Genomic DNA, 19,489 nt, shown 5'->3' on the forward strand with positions numbered 1-19,489 from the left:
GCTCGAACTCACAGACCATGAGATCACGACCTGAGCCGAAGTCGGACGCTCAACCAACTGAGCCACCCAGGAGCCCCAATACCTAAAATTCTTTATCATAAACTTAAATCAGCTCAAAGGACTTCTGAGGTAAGGTAAATATTGGCACTTGAAAATAAAACTTCTATCTCCCTCCTTTAAACTTTATCCACTAGACTCTAAATGCATTTTAATTATACATTGGGCAGAATGAGAACAGCACATCAACAGCTGAAAAAGAAGAATTAATCTCCAACAAATGGAGCCAAGTTTTTAAAGTTCAGGAGCATTACGCTTAAGATTGCATTGGGGAACATTCTGCCCCCTATCTGCTCACAAGCAACAGCTCAGTTTTTATGAATGCAGTTTAATCTACCTTGTAGAAATGAACAGCAAAACACAGGAAAGCATCAGTCCATAGTAAGTGAGGGTCTGCACAGTGTATTAATAGTTGTTGCTAAGTGCATTATTTAAATATCATTCACAGTGTATTCTCTTAGGTTAATAGAAATCAAAGAAGTACACAGAAGGGATTCAGCATTACATAAAGTGTCAATGGTGAACAGCAAGCAGAAAACTTGCACCCAGATACAAAATAAACGTGGGTTTAATGTCTGCAGTAACCTCTTAGAAAAGTTAATGGAAAAAATATGTCCTCTTAGAAAAGTTAATGGAAAACATATGTCCAGAGACTAAGTAAATTTTCAAGAATAAAACTGATTTATTTCTAGTCTATGTTGCTTCCATCTGAAGGAATAACACTGATCTGTCAGAATTAACATGGAACGCCTCCTTTTCCTGTCTCTCGAAATCATTTGAAGTCTGCAGTGGAGATCCAAAGTCTCACCAAGTGCTCCTGACCCTGGGAATGGCAAACATGCAGGGGGGAGCTCGTAACAGGTGGGTGTCTTGCATCATGCTGATTTTTTGCAAATCGTGAAGTCTCTAGGATAAATAAAATAGGTAATTCATGGAACCTTGACATGAGTTTACTTACTAGAAGAAATAAGAAACTTCGTCTCTCTTCCTGTTTTTTAATGACGTTTTCCTTACTTTGCTCTGAGATACAGAAAAAGAGAGACAGAGACAGACACAGAGAGAAAACCAGACTGGGCAAAGAGGGACCCTGAGCTGCAATTCAGGTCAGGCAACAGCCGGAGCTAAACACATGGAGAATCTGAAGCTAAACATCTTGTCAACCCTGGGATGGGCATGGTCCCGAGGAGGAAACTTGGCAGCTACAGACACTATGTCAGAAGCCCAGATAGGGCAAGTCTTACCTTTTTTGAGATCCGAATAATTTATCACGTTAATCACTCTAGACATGGAACCCCTTAGAAATTTCTTGAGTAGCTCTCAGAACACATGTGCTCCATTTGTGAATGCTATTAATACCTCATTTTGTATAGTAAGGGAGTCATTTTATCTGACTATACACACAGGTCCTAAATTTGGAGACTGACAAGATTAAATGTGGTAGAAAATGGACGGCCAATGCAGTGAAGAGGAGAGTCACCTACTCTGTGAATCCTTTCCCGTGTTTCTCTCTTTCTCTTCTCTCATTATCTCCTCCATAAAATAAAGGTTTAAGCAGCAGAAATCCGCCCTTAGAACTAAACTTAGACTGGAGTTGAAGAGTACGGTGTGGGACCTTGCAAGTAGGACAAAGTGTTCATTTGCGAAGGTGGTGCGAGAGTGAATTCAAATGTCAAAGACTGTTGAGGAAAAAAAAAAAGAATGCACTGATGGGATTCTATATGGGGGAGTAGGAGTAGATCTAGCAAAACACCTGAAATCATGTGCAGAATCTAACTATTTGAAGATTTTACTCTCAGCACGGTCTTATTCAAACTACATAGTTTTGAAACTAAATTTTTGGGGGCGCCTGAGTGGCTCAGTTGGTTGAGCGTCTGACTTCGGCTCAGGTCGTGACCTCCAGGTCTGTGAGTTTGAACCCCACGACAGGCTCTGGTGCTGACAGCTCAGAGCCTGGAGCCTGCTTGGGATTCTGTGTCTCCCTCTCTCTCTGCCCCTCCCCTGCTCACACTCTGTCAATCTCTCTCTCCCAAAAATACACATTAAAAAAATTTTTTTAATCAATAAATAAAATAAAACTAAATTTTTTGGTAGTGTAAAAGATGGACTGAAAAAGACGGAGTAAGAGCAGAGAAACCATTAGGATATCAGTGTCAGGATTCAGGTGAGTTGATGAAGACAATGAGGACAGCCAAGAAGACATGATAAGACACAGTGAGACACAGTGATCTTTAGCAAATGAGTGAATGAAAGGGATGAGAAGTCAAAGTAGGTCTAAACTTTCAAATCACACAGAGATAGGAATGGGAAGAAGAGTATCCATCTGGAGGGAAATATCATATGCCTAATTTTAGACACATTGAAATTTGAGGAAAACAAGTCAACTATCAACTACGCATAGAAAAAAGGGACAAGACTGAGGAAAAAGGTTTTAATAAACCGTCATCATGTTGAACAAAAGAAATACAGTAAGTTTTAAAAATATACATTTCAAATTATTTGATTTTTCCAGTTTATACCGAAAAGAAGATAATGGACCCATAAAGATGCCATTAATAATGCTTTTTAATTTTTTTTCATATTTATTTATTTTGAGAGACAGAGAGAGTGGGGGAGGGGGAGGGAGAGAGACCGAGAAAGACAGAATTCCAAGCAGGCTCCGTGCTATCAGTGCAGGCACACGCACGTAGCTGGAACTCATGAACTGTAAGATCATGATCTGAGTCAAGATCGAAAGTCGGACACTTAACCCACTGAGGTACCCGGGTGCCCCCATTAATAATGCTTCTTTTAAAAAGCTCTGCCCAAGCTCATTTCACTTTTATTCTTGCAATCCTTAAATTTCAACTATCATTGTTTTAATTAACTACGACTTAATTATTATTTCACGTTAGAATTAGTCACGTTTTGTAATTATACTTTCATATGTAATAAATCAAAATACATATAAATACAATTATTAACTTTCCACTTGGGTTGCATTACAAGGTTGAGACATAAATATTTGAGATTTGATAACTGATGACAGGTTTTAATATTAGTTCCATTTAATGCATTCTTCTTACCTATAGTACCATAAATTTGCTCTCACCCTGACATTTATCAAATTAATAAACAATGAATACAATGAATTTAACTGTTGGAATTAAAGCATTTTGTTTTTTGGTTTTTTTAAGTTTATTTGTTTAGTTTGAAAAAAAAAGAGAGAGAGCGTGCACACGAGTAGGGGAGGGGCAGAGAGAGAATCTCAAGCAGTCTTCAGCTCTCAGAGCCCGACAGCCTGATGTGGGTCTGGATCTCGTGAACCGCAAGGTCAGGACCTGAACTGATATCAAGAGTCAGTCACTTAACCAGTTGAGCCACCCTGGTGCCCAGGTATTTTGGACATTATATGTGTATCAAATACTGGCTGGAGACACTAACTGAAATTACTATTCAATCCATGTAAAACAAATATTTTTTATTCTTTTTTTAAAAAGGTATAGACAGGGGTGCCTGGGTGGCTCAGTCGGTTGAGCATCCGACTTCAGCTCGGGTCATGATCTCACGGCTTGTGAGTTCAAGCCCCACATCGGGCTCTGTGCTGACAGCTCGGAGCCTGGAGCCTGCTTCAGATTCTTTGTCTCCCACTCTCTCTGCCCCTTCCTCGCTCATGCTCTGTCTCTGTCTCTCTCTCAAGAATAAATAAAACATTAAAAAAAAAATTTAAAAAAAAAGGTATAGACAATCCTCTATGTGTAGCCCATGCAGTTGATTAGAGCAATGTGATTGACAAGCGATTTTAATCATTTTCAAACATAAAAAATGATTTTAATTATAAAGGGGTAATTTCAGTAATTCATTTATGCTGTAAGTAAAGATTGCTATTGATTGAAGTAACGTAATTCAAAAATATAAAAAGGTTACTTCTAGAAATGGAAAAATGTCTTTTGAAAAAGAATCTAAATACCCATATAAATCCAATAATAGATTTATTAATGGATTTATTTTACAGCACAAAGCTGATGTTGATTTGCTAATCCATGTGCACTCATGCGGTCTTCTCTAAAGAAAATCTAGTTAAGGGGCGCCTGGGTGGCTCAGTCAGTTAAGCATCCGACTTCAGCTCAGGTCATGATCTCACAGTTCATGGGTTTGAGCCCCGCATCGGGCTCTGTGATGACAGCTCGGAGCCTGGAGCCTGCTTCGGATTCTGTGTCTTCCTCTCTATCTCTCTGCCTGTCCCCTGCTCACACTCTGTCTCTGTCTCAAAAATAAATAAACATTAAAAAAAATTTTTTTTTTAAAAAGAAAATCTAGTTAAGCAGAGAGAATTTGTTATTCCTCAGTACTCTTTTCATATCCATTTCCTCTGTAAAACAAAAGTTTTGCTGAAGTCTGACCAGTTAAATAATAAATGTGCACTAAATGCTAACTTGTAAAATACGGGTGTTGTATTTTAATGCAGAAGAAATAACAGAGGATGGATATGTGGTGTCAATGTCTGAGAATCTTGAGAGGAAACCTGGGGACTTCTGTAATCTGTATATCCATGTGAAAAAAACAAAACTCGCACATCAAATCTTACAAAACGTAACTCCGGATGAACTAACTGTAGCTCTCAGTAAGAAAAGCAGTACAATAAAACTTCCAGAAGATAATACAGGAAACTATCTCCATTGCCTTGATATAGGGAGACATTCTAAAATATATATACAAAAAGCATTATTCTTGAAGAAATCCAAGACATGAACCACATTAAAATTAAGAATATCTGTTCATCAATATATATCGTACAAAATGCATCATGCTACACAAATAACCAAGAAAAGCCTCAAATGAGGTATGTTTAAAAAAAACTCATGTAAATCAATAAGAAAATGGATAGCCATCACGATACGAAATGGGCAAGAGGGACAAAGAAGAGACTCACAACTGAAAATGTGCTCAAACTTTATACTCATCCGGAAGATTCCAATTCCAGTTTCCATGAGACATCACTACATATGCACCAGCATGGCTAAAACTGAAAAGAACGACATCACCAATCACTAACAGCATGAAGAAACGGAATCAATGCTCCTTGCAGGAGACTGACTGGGTGCAGCCATTTAAAAAGAGCATTTTGGGGGCGCCTGGGTGGCTCAGTCAGTTAAGCCTCTGACTCTGGCTCAGGTCATGATCTCATGGTTCGTGAGTTTGAGCCCCGCGTCTGGCTCTGTGCTGACAACGTGGAGCCTGGAGCCTGCTTCGGATTCTGTGGCTCCCTCTCCCTCTACCCCTCCCCCAGTCACACTCTGTCTCTCCCTCTCTCAAAAATAAATAAACATTTAAAAAATATTTTAAATAAGTAAATAAAAAGAGCATTTTATTCACTGCAAGTCTGAACAGACATGGAACTCAAAAATCCTACAATCTTCTTCTAGGTATAATACCAACAGAAATATACATATCTACATACACGTATATATATATGCATAATAACTCCAATTAAATATATTTCCAAGGCAGGGGAAACTAAACCGTCATTTTAGAAGTCAAGTTGGTGACTACATTTAGAAAGAAAAGGGGTTTAATATTTGGGAAGTGCTTCTAGACTGTTGTCAACATTCTATTTTGACTCGGGTAGTGGTTACATAGCTTTTCACTTCATGAGAATTTATCAAACTGTACATGTATATTTTTTGCGTACTTTGCTGTCCGGAGGAAAGGTATTTCCAAACTAGAAAATGTGTTTAAAATGTAACAACTTTGCTTTTTAAACAAATATGGATCTCTCTATTTGCACATAAAAAGGAACATTTGTTGCCTGTATGGGCAGATATTTCAGGTTTACAAAATATACAATTCCTTCAGTGCCTTATGTGGAATATAGAAATCTAAGTGAACTCACAAAGCAGAGATCTATGAACTGAATTTCACTAATTAAAAGGATAACTGTGACATCAACAAAGCTGAAAAAGAATTTCCTCCATGCCAGCTGGAGGGCATCTGAGCCCTTATCCATATTTTATCTTCTCCATAGAAATTTGTTTAATTTGTTAATTCCAAAAATGAAGGACCTTGAAAGCCCTCAACCTCAATGCTGCATTGTTTTTGGAAACTTGTATTAGGAAAGTTATTTTTCCTCTGCATTGTTCGATAGAAATCCTGCTTTGCAAAGAATTCAGGTCTTAGAGTCAAGTGCCTTTGAGAAATACAAATTAGTATTTTTAGAGGCCAAATTCTTTTCATGTCAGAGCCTGATGTTGATAAGCAGCCGATAGGCAGCCTGAAAGATTGTATTTAGTAGATTCACCTGAGTCCACCAAAGTGCCACATACCTCTGGAACTTCTCATGAGGTTAACTGAGAGCTCTTAGTTTTCCTGGATGCAATTGGATGCATCAGGACCTATACTTGTCTCTGAAGTGAGACCAAAGACTGAAAATTCTGCTCTGAGCAAAGCAAATCAATGTGAAAAGCAGTCTCTTTATTTTCTGTATCCCATGGGTAATGGTAAAATGTTGAGTGAAAGAGATGATGAAAACCTTTCTAAGTTATTAAACTGCTTATATTGCCCTTGAAACAGGGGGCCCAAAGTCAGTTATTTCTGTAGGACAGAAAGTAAAAGTCTGGGCTTTGAATTTGGGGCTTAATAGAGCATTAAGAAATAACGAGGTAAGTGAAGAGCCAGCCAGTTCTTGGGCAGGAGCCAAAACGGTTATTGGAAGAAATCAGACCCTGTCCATAGGAAGCATTCAAGCCAAAATGAAACCAAATTGACTCCCTGGACTGGCCCAGGCTTGCAAAGGAACAGAATCCGTTGTACTTTCCAGAGTGGGCCACAACCAAAGCAGCAAATAAAAAAGTAGATTCCATGACCTTTTTTTTTTTTTTTTTTTTTTTTTTGTCCATTACATGTAGTTTGCCGTGGTACAGAACTGCATAAACCATAAAGAGAAATCGGGAGTTCCGGAAGATGGCGGCGTAGGAGGACGCTGGGCTCACCGCGCGTCCTGCTAATCACTTAGATTCCACCTACACCTGCCTAAAACCCAGAAAACCGCCAGAGGATTAGCAGAACGGAGTCTCTGGAGCCAAGCGCAGACGAGAGGCCCACGGAAGAGGGGAGGAAGGGCGGCGAGGCGGTGCGCGCTCCACGGACTGGCGGGAGGGAGCCGGGGCGGAGGGGCGGCTCGCCGGCCAAGCAGAGCCCCCGAGTCGGGCTGGCAAAAGCAGAGGGGCCTGACGGACTGTGTTCTGACAGCAAGCGCGACTTAGCGTCTGGGAGGTCATAAGTTAACAGCTCTGCTCAGAAAGCGGGAAGGCTGGAGGACAAAGGGAGGGAGAGCTGCTGAGCCCCCGGACGGACGGCAGAGCTCAGCTTGGCGGGGAACAAAGGCGCTCGCCAGCGCCATCTCCCCCGCCCATCCCCCAGCCAAAATCCCAAAGAGAACCAGTTCCCGCCAGGGAACTTGCTCGCTCCGCGCAAACACCCAACTCTGTGCTTCTGCGGAGCCAAACCTCCGGCAGCGGATCTGACTCCCTCCCGCTGCCACAGGGCCCCTCCTGAAGTGGATCACCTAAGGAGATGCGAGCTAAGCCTGCCCCTCCCGCCCCCGTGCACCTTGCCTACCCACCCCAGCTAATACGCCAGATCCCCAGCACCACAAGCCTGGCAGTGTGCAAGTAGCCCAGACGGGCCACGCCACCCCACAATGAATCCCGCCCCTAGGAGAGGGGAAGAGAAGGCACTCACCAGTCTGACTGTGGCCCCAGCAGTGGGCTGGGGGCAGACATCAGGTCGGACTGCGGCCCCGCCCACCAACTCCAGTTATACACCACAGCACGGGGGAAGTGCCCTGCAGGTCCTCACCGCTCCAGGGACTATCCAAAATGACCAAACGGAAGAATTCCCCTCAGAAGAATCTCCAGGAAATAACAACAGCTAATGAACTGATCAAAAAGGACTTAAATAATATAACAGAAAGTGAATTTAGAATAATAGTCATAAAATTAATCGCTGGGCTTGAAAACAGTATACAGGACAGCAGAGAATCTCTTGCTACAGAGATCAAGGGACTAAGGAACAGTCACGAGGAGCTGAAAAACGCTTTAAACGAAATGCAAAACAAAATGGAAACCACCACGGCTCGGATTGAAGAGGCAGAGGAGAGAATAGGTGAACTAGAAGATAAAGTTATGGAGAAAGAGGAAGCTGAAAGAAAGAGAGATAAAAAAATCCAGGAGTATGAGGGGAAAATTAGAGAACTAAGTGATACACTAAAAAGAAATAATATACGCATAATTGGTATCCCAGAGGAGGAAGAGAGAGGGAAAGGTGCTGAAGGGGTACTTGAAGAAATTATAGCTGAGAACTTCCCTGAACTGGGGAAGGAAAAAGGCATTGAAATCCAAGAGGCACAGAGAACTCCCTTCAGACGTAACTTGAATCGATCTTCTGCATGACATATCATAGTGAAACTGGCAAAATACAAGGATAAAGAGAAAATTCTGAAAGCAGCAAGGGATAAACGTGCCCTCACATATAAAGGGAGACCTATAAGACTCGTGACTGATCTCTCCTTTGAAACTTGGCAGGCCAGAAAGGCTTGGCACGATATCTTCAGTGTGCTAAACAGAAAAAATATGCAGCCGAGAATCCTTTATCCAGCAAGTCTGTCATTTAGAATAGAAGGAGAGATAAAGGTCTTCCCAAACAAACAAAAACTGAAGGAATTTGTCACCATGAAACCAGCCCTACAAGAGATCCTAAGGGGGATCCTGTGAGACAAAGTACCAGAGACATCACTACAAGCATAAAACATACAGACATCACAATGACTCTAAACCCGTATCTTTCTATAATAACACTGAATGTAAATGGATTAAATGCGCCAACCAAAAGACATAGGGTATCAGAATGGATAAAAAAACAAGACCCATCTATTTGCTGTCTACAAGAGACTCATTTGAGATCTGAGGACACCTTTAGATTGAGAGTGAGGGGATGGAGAACTATTTATCATGCTACTGGAAGCCAAAAGAAAGCTGGAGTAGCCATACTTCTATCAGACAAACTAGACTTTAAATTAAAGGCTGTAACAAGAGATGAAGAAGGGCATTATATAATAATTACAGGGTCTATCCATCAGGAAGAGCTAACAATTATAAATGTCTATGCGCCAAATACCGGAGCCCCCAGATATATAAAACAGTTACTCATAAACATAAGCAACCTTACTGATAAGAATGTGGTCATTGCAGGGGACTTTAACACCCCACTTACAGAAATGGATAGATCATCTAGACACACAGTCAATAAAGAAACAAGGGCCCTGAATGATACATTGGATCAGATGGATTTGACAGATATATTTAGAACTCTGCATCCCAAAGCAACAGAATATACTTTCTTCTCGAGTGCACATGGAACATTCTCCAAGATAGATCATATACTGGGTCACAAAACAGCCCTTTATAAGTTTACAAGAATTGAAATTATACCATGCATACTTTCAGACCACAATGCTATGAAGCTTGAAATCAACCACAGGAAAAAGTCTGGAAAACCTCCAAAAGCATGGAGTTTAAGAACACCCTACTAACGAATGAGTGGGTCAACCAGGCAATTAGAGAAGAAATTAAAAAATATATGGAAACAAACGAAAATGAAAATACAACAATCCAAACTCTTTGGGACGCAGCGAAGGCAGTCCTGAGAGGAAAATACATTGCAATCCAGGCCTATCTCAAGAAACAAGAAAAATCCCAAATACAAAATCTAACAACACACCTAAAGGAAATAGAAGCAGAACAGCAAAGGCAGCCTAAACCCAGCAGAAGAAGAGAAATCATAAAGATCAGAGCAGAAATAAACAATATAGAATCTAAAAAAACGGTAGAGCAGATCAACGAAACCAAGAGTTGGTTTTTTGAAAAAATAAACAAAATTGACAAACCTCTAGCCAGGCTTCTCAAAAAGAAAAGGGAGATGACCCAAATAGATAAAATCATGAATGAAAATGGAATTATTACAACCAATCCCTCAGAGATACAAACAATTATCAGGGAATACTATGAAAAATTATATGCCAACAAATTGGACAACCTTGAAGAAATGGACAAATTCCTAAACACCCACACTCTTCCAAAACTCAATCAGGAGGAAATAGAAAGCTTGAACAGATCCATAACCAGTGAAGAAATTGAATCGGTTATCAAAAATCTCCCAACAAATAAGAGTCCAGGACCAGATGGCTTCCCAGGGGAGTTCTACCAGACGTTTAAAGCAGAGATAATACCTATCCTTCTCAAGCTATTCCAAGAAATAGAAAGGGAAGGAAAACTTCCAGACTCATTCTATGAAGCCAGTATTACTTTGATTCCTAAACCAGACAGAGACCCAGTAAAAAAAGAGAACTACAGGCCAATATCCCTGATGAATATGGATGCAAAAATTCTCAATAAGATACTAGCAAATCGAATTCAACAGCATATAAAAAGAATTATTCACCATGATCAAGTGCGATTCATTCCTGGGATGCAGGGCTGGTTCAACATTTGCAAATCGATCAACGTGATACATCACATTAACAAAAAAAAAGAGAAGAACCATATGATCCTGTCAATCGATGCAGAAAAGGCCTTTGACAAAATCCAGCACCCTTTCTTAATAAAAACCCTTGAGAAAGTCGGGATAGAAGGAACATACTTAAAGATCATAAAAGCCATTTATGAAAAGCCCACAGCTAACATCATCCTCAATGGGGAAAAACTGAGAGCTTTTTCCCTGAGATCAGGAACACGACAGGGATGCCCACTCTCACCGCTGTTGTTTAATATAGTGCTGGAAGTTCTAGCATCAGCAATCAGACAACAAAAGGAAATCAAAGGCATCAAAATTGGCAAAGATGAAGTCAAGCTTTCGCTTTTTGCAGATGACATGACATTATACATGGAAAATCCGATAGACTCCACCAAAAGTCTGCTAGAACTGATACATGAATTCAGCAAAGTCGCAGGATACAAAATCAATGTACAGAAATCAGTTGCATTCTTATACACTAACAATGAAGCAACAGAAAGACAAATAAAGAAACTGATCCCATTCACAATTGCACCAAGAAGCATAAAATACCTAGGAATAAATCTAACCAAAGATGTAAAAGATCTGTATGCTGAAAACTATAGAAAGCTTATGCAGGTAATTGAAGAAGATATAAAGAAATGGAAAGACATTCCCTGCTCATGGATTGGAAGAATAAATATTGTCAAAATGTCAATACTACCCAAAGCTATCTACACATTCAATGCAATCCCAATCAAAATTGCACCAGCATTCTTCTTGAAACTAGAACAAGCAATCCTAAAATTCATATGGAACCACAAAAGGCCCCGAATAGCCAAAGTAATTTTGAAGAAGAAGACCAAAGCAGGAGGCATCACAATCCCAGACTTTAGCCTCTACTACAAAGCTGTCATCATCAAGACAGCATGGTATTGGCATAAAAACAGACACATAGACCAATGGAATCGAATAGAAACCCCAGAACTAGACCCACAAACGTATGGCCAACTCATTTTTGACAAAGCAGGAAAGAACATCCAATGGAAAAAAGACAGTCTCTTTAACAAATGGTGCTGGGAGAACTGGACAGCAACATGCAGAAGGTGGAAACTAGACCACTTTCTCACACCATTCACAAAAATAAACTCAAAATGGATAAAGGACCTGAATGTGAGACAGGAAACCATCAAAACCTTAGAGGAGAAAGCAGGAAAAGACCTCTCTGACCTCAGCCGTAGCAATCTCTTACTCGGCACATCCCCAAAGGCAAGGGAATTAAAAGCAAAAGTGAATTACTGGGACCTTATGAAGATAAAAAGCTTCTGCACAGCAAAGGAAACAACCAACAAAACTAAAAGGCAACCAACGGAATGGGAAAAGATATTTGCAAATGACACATCGGACAAAGGGCTAGTATCCAAAATCTATAAAGAGCTCATCAAACTCCACACCCGAAAAACAAATAACCCAGTAAAGAAATGGGCAGAAAACATGAATAGACACTTCTCTAAAGAAGACATCCGGATGGCCAACAGGCACATGAAAAGATGTTCAACGTCGCTCCTCATCAGGGAAATACAAATCAAAACCACACTCAGATACCACCTCACGCCAGTCAGAGTGGCCAAAATGAAGAAATCAGGAGACTATAGATGCTGGAGAGGATGTGGAGAGACGGGAACCCTCTTGCACTGTTGGTGGGAATGCAAATTGGTGCAGCCGCTCTGGAAAGCAGTGTGGAGGTTCCTCAGAAAATTAAAAATAGACCTACCCTATAACCCAGCAATAGCACTGCTAGGAATTTACCCAAGGGATACAGGAGTACTGATGCATAGGAGCACTTGTACCCCAATGTTTATAGCAGCACTCTCAACAATAGCCAAATTATGGAAAGAGCCTAAATGTCCGTCAACTGATGAATGGATAAAGAAATTGTGGTTTATATACACAATGGAATACTACGTGGCAATGAGAAAAAATGAAATATGGCCTTTTGTAGCAACGTGGATGGAACTGGAGAGTGTGATGCTAAGTGAAATAAGCCATACAGAGAAAGACAGATACCATATGGTTTCACTCTTATGTGGATCCTGAGAAACGTAACAGAAACCCATGGGGGAGGGGAAGGGAAAAAAAAAAAAAAAGAGGTTAGAGTGGGAGAGAGCCAAAGCATAAGAGACTGTTAAAAACTGAGAACAAACTGAGGGTTGATGGGGGGTGGGAGGGAGGGCAGGGTGGGTGATGGGTATTGAGGAGGGCACCTTTTGGGATGAGCACTGGGTGTTGTATGGAAACCAATTTGACAGTAAATTTCATATATTAAAAAATAAATAAAAAAAAAACATAAAGAGAAATCTACTGTCATTAAAGAAAACCCTGAAGTGGTGTAAGGGAATGCTTGGTCTGGCTGGTAATTCCGTCCTTAGTGATTATCAGGCTGGCCATTCCCAGATGAACCTTTTCTCCAATTTATAAGTTACCTCACCTTCCAGCTGCCTCTCTGGAAAGAAAGGATGTATAATTGGGAAGAGAAGCTCCTCTGGAGACCCCTCCCAAGTAGTCAGGGTAAGGTACCTCCTCAGTATCTCGGCCCATTAGGGGCTTGCACTTTCCTGTCTGAAGGCAAGATATGGTTGCAATTTGCTTTAGGGGGCTGAAAGAGGAAAGTCAGCAACATGCCAAGCACTTCTCTGGATGCAGCAAATTGCCGGAGATTTTTTTTTCCCCCTGAATTACTCCCAGGCAATTGCTGTAAATCTCTACTATGGAAATCCAAGCTGAGCCTTAGTGTACAAACTCATGACCACCCACGGCAATTCTTACAACAAACAAGTGGAGGTTTACTTGGTACGCTGCAATATATACCCTCCAAATGATACCTCATGCTATTCAAGATTTAAAATCTTTTTTCAACTCCACCAATTAGAGGTGTTATTATCGATTTATATAGTTATTTCTTTAGGCTTACCCACAGGTCTACCATTTTCAGAGCTTGGCATTTTTCTTGCTTCCCAGAACTTCCTTCAGGGGATCATTTGTCTCCTTCCCAGACCACATTTGTTAAAAAAAAAAAAAAAAATCCTTCAGTAGAGTCTCTTGGTCATAAACTTTCTCAGTTTTTATTTATCTGGAACTGTCTTTATTTTACCCTCATTCATTGAAACATTTTTCCCAAGTCTATAATTCTAGGTTGATATTTTCCCTCAATCTTTTAAATATTATTCTACAGCCTCTGGCTTCTTTGTTTGCTATTGAAAAGGCATCGGTTTAACTACCACTCATTTATGTGTCACCCACTTTTCATTCTGACAGCTTTCGAGATCTTTAATTCTTTTTCTGCAGTATCTGTTTTACATAGATGGAGTTTATCTTTATTTTATTTGGTGTACATTTTTCTTCCCATATCCAAGGCTTAGTATTTTTAATAAGTACTGGATATTCATCAGTTTTTATGTTTGTGTTTTTACATATTATATATTTTCCGTCATTTTTCTCTCGTCATTGACTCATGGAATTAAGATTATACCCATATCAGCCTGTTTCTATCTTCCAGTTCTCTGTTCCATGGAAAACAAGAAATAAATGGCCCACTCAAAATAGAAAAATTCGAAGAGAATGCGGCTGTATATAAAGTGTCCATTTGAAAGCTGGACAGATGAAGGCAGACCAGGGTACACGCAGCAACCAAATCTAAGCAGTAGCAAACCTGTTAACATCCTAGGTCCTAAGGAACAAGGAGATGGAGGGAGGTTCCAACCCTTGGAGAGACATCTGTATATTGCAGTCTGCCTTGTGATAAGCAATGAGTTTCTGTGGAAGAATAAAACTGGAATGAGTCACTGTGCAGAGAGAAATCAGATGATTAACTACCTTTCCATCTTTCTTCTTCCCCCACCTGCACCATCTTCTGTCAAGTGTCCACCCTGACTGGCTCCAGCTAAAAGCAGAGGGCATGGAACACAGTCCTTACAAGTCAGCCTGGCACAGGCAACAAGGATGGAGTTTCTCCTGACTCTCTCATGCTTGTGGGTTTGCTTGGTTTTTTTTATTGTGGCTTGTGTTCCTTGAAATATTAACTGTAGGAGTCGTTTGAGCCTGCATTTAAATTCCTTTCTTCCAGATTAAGTTAGCCCTTGCTTTACCTGGGTGACAATCAACCTTTTTTGGGGGGGAGGGGGGGAGAACTTCTATGGCCTGAATATTTATATCCCCCCCCCAAATTTTTATGCTGAAGTTTTAACCCCCAAAGGTGTTGGGATTAGTAGATGGGGCCTTTGGTTTGGAAGGTGTTTAAGTCCGGAGGGTAGAGCTTTCATAAATGGGATGAGTGCCTTATTAAAGAGGCTCCAAAGAGATACCTTGCCTCCTGGTGCCATGTGAAGATACAATGGTAAGTCTGTGACCTGGAAGATGGCCTTCACCCACTCATGCCAGCGCCCTGATCTCAGACCTCCAGCTTCCAGAACTGTGAGTCATAAATTTCTGCTGTTTATTAGAAGTCCCCCAGTCTGGGGTATTTTGCTATAGCAGCTTGGGCAGACTAAGAAAATTGGTGCCAAGAGTGTGGTTGCTGCTATCACAAATACCTAAAAATGTACAAGTGGCTTTAGCGCTCTATTATGGGCAGCGCCCGAAGAGGCATGTTTGGAAAAGCCTATGCTGCTTTGAACTCTTAAAGGCAAAGCTGGGGAGGGCTCAGAAAAGGAGAGCTGTAGAGAAAGCCTCAATCTATAAGAGAATATCTAAGTGCTCATGAAAAAGATGTTGGGGGGAAATAGTAATGGTAAGGGCTATTTTGATGAGGTCTCAGATGGCAGGAAGGAACATGTTATTGGCAACTGGAAGAAAGACGATCCTTGTTATCAAGTGACAAGGAGCTTGGCTGAATTGTGCCGTGTCCTTGTGTTTGGGGAAAGGTAGAACTGTGAGCAATGAAATTGGATATCTGGCTGAAACTACTTCCAAGCAAAGTGTTGAAGGAACAGCTTGGCTTCTTTTGAATGTTTATGGTCAAATTTAAGAAGAAAGAAATGATTTGGAGACAGAGTGGTTAATCAAAAAGGAAACAGCACTTAAATATTTGGAAAATTCTCAGCCTATCCATATTGGAGGAAGAAACCACGCTCATCAGAGAACACAAGGGTTGTGGCCAAATTGGATAGAGATTGGTGCATCTCAATGGAAACTAGGAGTTATTCATCAAGATGGTGGGGAGATTGGTTTAGATGTTGATCTAAACAAGCCAAAACCTACTTTCTAAGGCAATGAAAGCATGACCTTGAAGGCATTTCAGAGATCTTCTGGGCTGGCCCTCACACTACCCATCTGTAGAGAAGAGTAGAAGGCACCTGCAGGGGGAAAAAAAAAAAAAAAGGCAAAGGAAGAACCTCTACTGTCCAGGGCCACCTCACATCCTGGGTTCAGCTCCAGAATTTCAATTGTGGCGCAAAAATCCTCAACTGCCCCGGGCTCGACACCCACGATGTGGCTGCACCTCCAGGGGGCGCCTTCTCCACCAGCCTGTGGAGCCCAAGAGCCCTGAAGGTACAACTGCCTCCACCTGGATTTCAAAGTGTCTTTGAGAGCCTCCACCCAGGCAGAGACCTGCTTTGGGGGCAAGACGATTGCAGAGCCCCCCCCCGTGGGGTATTGCCCACCGGGACCATGGGAGCAGGGCACGGTCGCCATGAACCCCACCCACATTGGTAGATCTGTTGGCCTGCGATTCCAGCCAACTACAATTCTGGGGGCTCAGCTGCAATGTGGGGCACGGAGCCAAGGGGGATTTAGCGTTGTTTGCCTTGTTAGGTTTTGGTCTCCCTTTAGACCTGTTGCTGCCATCCCCCTTCTGAGTGGCTTCGCTGTCTCCGCTTTGCTCCGCCGTTTCGGAGCTGCATGCACCTGGAAACAGTGCTCCTCCTTCTGACAAATAAATGATCAGAAGGTCAAGAGTCTCCTAACGCTACGTCACAATGTGTCATTCACTTCACTTCATCTCTTCATTCTGCATTTCATCATCTCAAGGCATCGCAAGAGGGAGGGTGAGTACAGTACAATAATTTATTGTACAATTTTACTAATATCGTTAATATCTTACTGGGGTTAATTTTTAAACTAAACTTTATCTTGGGTCTCTCTGCCCCTTCCCCACTGGCATTACGTCTCTCTCTCTCTCAAAAATAAAAACATTAAAAAAATTTCAATGTTATCTTAGGCACGTATGTATAGGAAAATACGTGGTATATAAAGGGTTTCAGGCATCCAGGCAATTTGCCTTAGGATGAATGGTATCTTGAGTTTCCCTCATACTTGCTTTCGATGATATGTGGATGAGACTGGATGAAGACTTTTAAGTTGATCCTGGAACAAGTTAAGATTTGGGGCGCTATCCAGATGGAATGAACGTATTTTACATGTGAAAAGGACATGAATTTTGAGAGGCCGGGGTCAGGATGCTGTGGTTTGAACATTTGTGTCCACATCCCACCCTCCCCCCACCCAAATTCACATGTTGAAATCCTAATGCCAATTCTGACAGTCTTAGTAGGTGAGGCCTTTGTGAGTTGCTTAAGCTGCGAGGGTAGATCCCTAATAAATGGGATTAGTGCCCTATAAGAGAGGCTCTAGAAAGATCCATCCTTCATATGAGGATTTAGCAAGATGACTCTATGAACCAAAAAGACAATCCTCATCAAAAGGTGACCCTGCTGACACCTTGACCTTGGACTGACTTCCTAGCCTCCACAGCTGTGAGAAATACTTAGTCAGTGGTGTTTTGTTAGAGCAGCCCAAACAGACTAAGCCGGGAACACTAAGCAATCTAGCTTGAGTTTGTTCCGGCCATCTAGGGGTTATGAAATTTGACTACTCTGTCTTATTTGTGCAGCCCAATGAAGCCACCAATGTTTGACAAGTCTCTTCAAGGCTAACGCTACTTTCTTCTGTTTTTCTTTTTCAGCTTCCTGGGATGTAATTGATAAATAGAAATTGTATATATTTAAGATATAAAATTTGATGTTTTGATACATGTATACATTATGAAATGACCGCAGAGTCAAGCTAGTTAACATATCCATCACCCCGTCTAGGTACCATTTGTGTGTGTGTGTGTGTGTGTGTGTGTGTGTGTGTGTGTGTGTGTTGTGAGAACACTTGAGATTTACTCTCTTAGCACATTTCAAGTAGACACTGCAGTATTGTTAACTGTAGTCACTATGCTGTACTTTAGACCTCTGAACTCAATGTTTAGAAAACTGTTAGAATTTGTACTTTCTTATCATTTCTGTTCTGTAAGGAATTCTCTTGGTTTCCTGCCCTCCTCACCTATGCTTTTGTTTTGGGGGGTTTGTCTGTTTATACCTGTGTTCAGCATTTTTAGGAACACTGTAGTATAACAGTTTCTCTGAACATCCTTTCTGCCATAGTGCTTGAGAGGAAACTCCACATTCACCTTTTGAAATTTGGTAAATGTATTTGATAAATATGTTCTGAAAAAAAAATAAAAATGACTGAATTCCCACTCTATTGTGAGAATTATATATTTTACTACACATAATGGCCAAAGGAAAATTATTTTTGAGTTCATAGTTCCTTCTTTGTTTCTCAAACTGATCTTATTTTGCAATGATTGGACTGTCCTGACAAAGAGTTCCAGACGGTCATAGCTAATGCTTATGCCCTCCAATCACAAGGCTGTAGTTCTCATTTTCCCCCATTGGTTGTGGCTTTTCTAATGGTTCCACCTTCTCTGTGGTGGCGACTTTCAAAATGTGAGCAGAAGACTGTCTGGTTCAAAATCACCTGACACCCTTATGTAAATAAAGATTTAGGGCCTAAAGGCTAATATGGATCATTACATTTAGGAAAAGATCCAGGAAATCTTCGTATTCATTCAGCCTCTATATGACCAAGAGTCACTGAATTATAGGATAAGAATTTTTTTTAAATTTTTTTTTTCAACGTTTTTTATTTATTTTTGGGACAGAGAGAGACAGAGCATGAACGGGGGAGGGGCAGAGAGAGAGGGAGACACAGAATCGGAAACAGGCTCCAGGCTCCGAGCCATCAGCCCAGAGCCTGACGCGGGGCTCGAACTCACGGACCGCGAGATCGTGACCTGGCTGAAGTCGGACGCTTAACCGACTGCGCCACCCAGGCGCCCTATAGGATAAGAATTTTTATGCAAGCACCTTCATTCTCTTTCCTACTAGGTCCCTTGGAAATCGATTTAAATATTGTTAGGAGGTAACAATCATGACTTCCTGTAGAAAGTAGGAACTTCTTTTTTTTTTAAATAGTCATAAGTGGTTTTTTTTTAATATATGAAATTTATTCTCAAATTGGTTTCCATACAATACCCGGTGCTCATCCCAAAAGGTGCCCTCCTCAATACCCATCACCCACCCTCCCCTCCCTCCCCCCCCATCAACCCTCAGTTTGTTCTCAGTTTTTAAGAGTCTCTTATGCGTTGGCTCTCTCCCACTCTAACCTCTCTTTTTTTTTTTTCCTTCCCCTCCCCCATGGGTTCCTGTTAAGTTTCTCAGGATCCACATAAGAGTGAACACATATGGTATCTCTTTCTCTGTATGGCTTATTTCGAAAGTAGGCACTTCCAATAGTCCTGTGCACTTCCTGTTCCAAATGATGAAATGCTCATTTTCAAATTCATCTCTCTTTTTTTCTATAAATCATACGGATATTATTCACACTCTAAAATTGAGAAGCTATGTAAATATCACTAATTTAATATGGTACCCTACCGGTACATTTTAAAAAGATAAAAATCAGGGGTGCCTGGGTGGCTCAGTTGGTTAAACTTCTGACTTCAGCTCAGGTCATGATGTCATGGTTTGTGGGCAGGGCCCCACTTTGGGCTCTGTGCTAACAGCTTGGAGCCTGGAGCCTG

General features: G+C 41.1%; 1 protein-coding gene and 1 long non-coding RNA gene across 4 annotated transcripts in view; one reads left to right on the forward strand and one right to left on the reverse strand.

Annotated features, from left to right (window-relative positions):
* Nucleotides 1-715: 715 nt before the first annotated feature.
* On the reverse strand, nucleotides 716-16,495 carry LOC131506472 (uncharacterized). Of its 2 annotated transcripts, none has more exons than XR_009258961.1 (4): nucleotides 16,413-16,495; nucleotides 14,291-14,394; nucleotides 13,553-13,626; nucleotides 716-963 (listed from the first exon to the last, which is right to left on the reverse strand). It is a non-coding gene; the product is annotated as an uncharacterized LOC131506472 (long non-coding RNA). The 2 variants fall into 2 exon arrangements; XR_009258960.1 differs by lacking the exon at nucleotides 716-963 and adding an exon at nucleotides 4,973-5,059.
* Nucleotides 15,800-19,489, forward strand: part of DLC1 (DLC1 Rho GTPase activating protein) — a 564,853-nt gene continuing 561,163 nt past the window's right edge. For both annotated transcript variants that reach the window (XM_058720122.1, XM_058720125.1), the window contains exon 1: nucleotides 15,800-16,625. The gene's annotated coding sequence lies outside the window, so the exon portion shown is untranslated. The remainder of the gene's footprint in view (nucleotides 16,626-19,489) is intronic.

Source organism: Neofelis nebulosa, chromosome 3 (assembly GCF_028018385.1).
Source record: "Neofelis nebulosa isolate mNeoNeb1 chromosome 3, mNeoNeb1.pri, whole genome shotgun sequence".
NCBI lineage: Eukaryota > Metazoa > Chordata > Mammalia > Carnivora > Felidae > Neofelis > Neofelis nebulosa.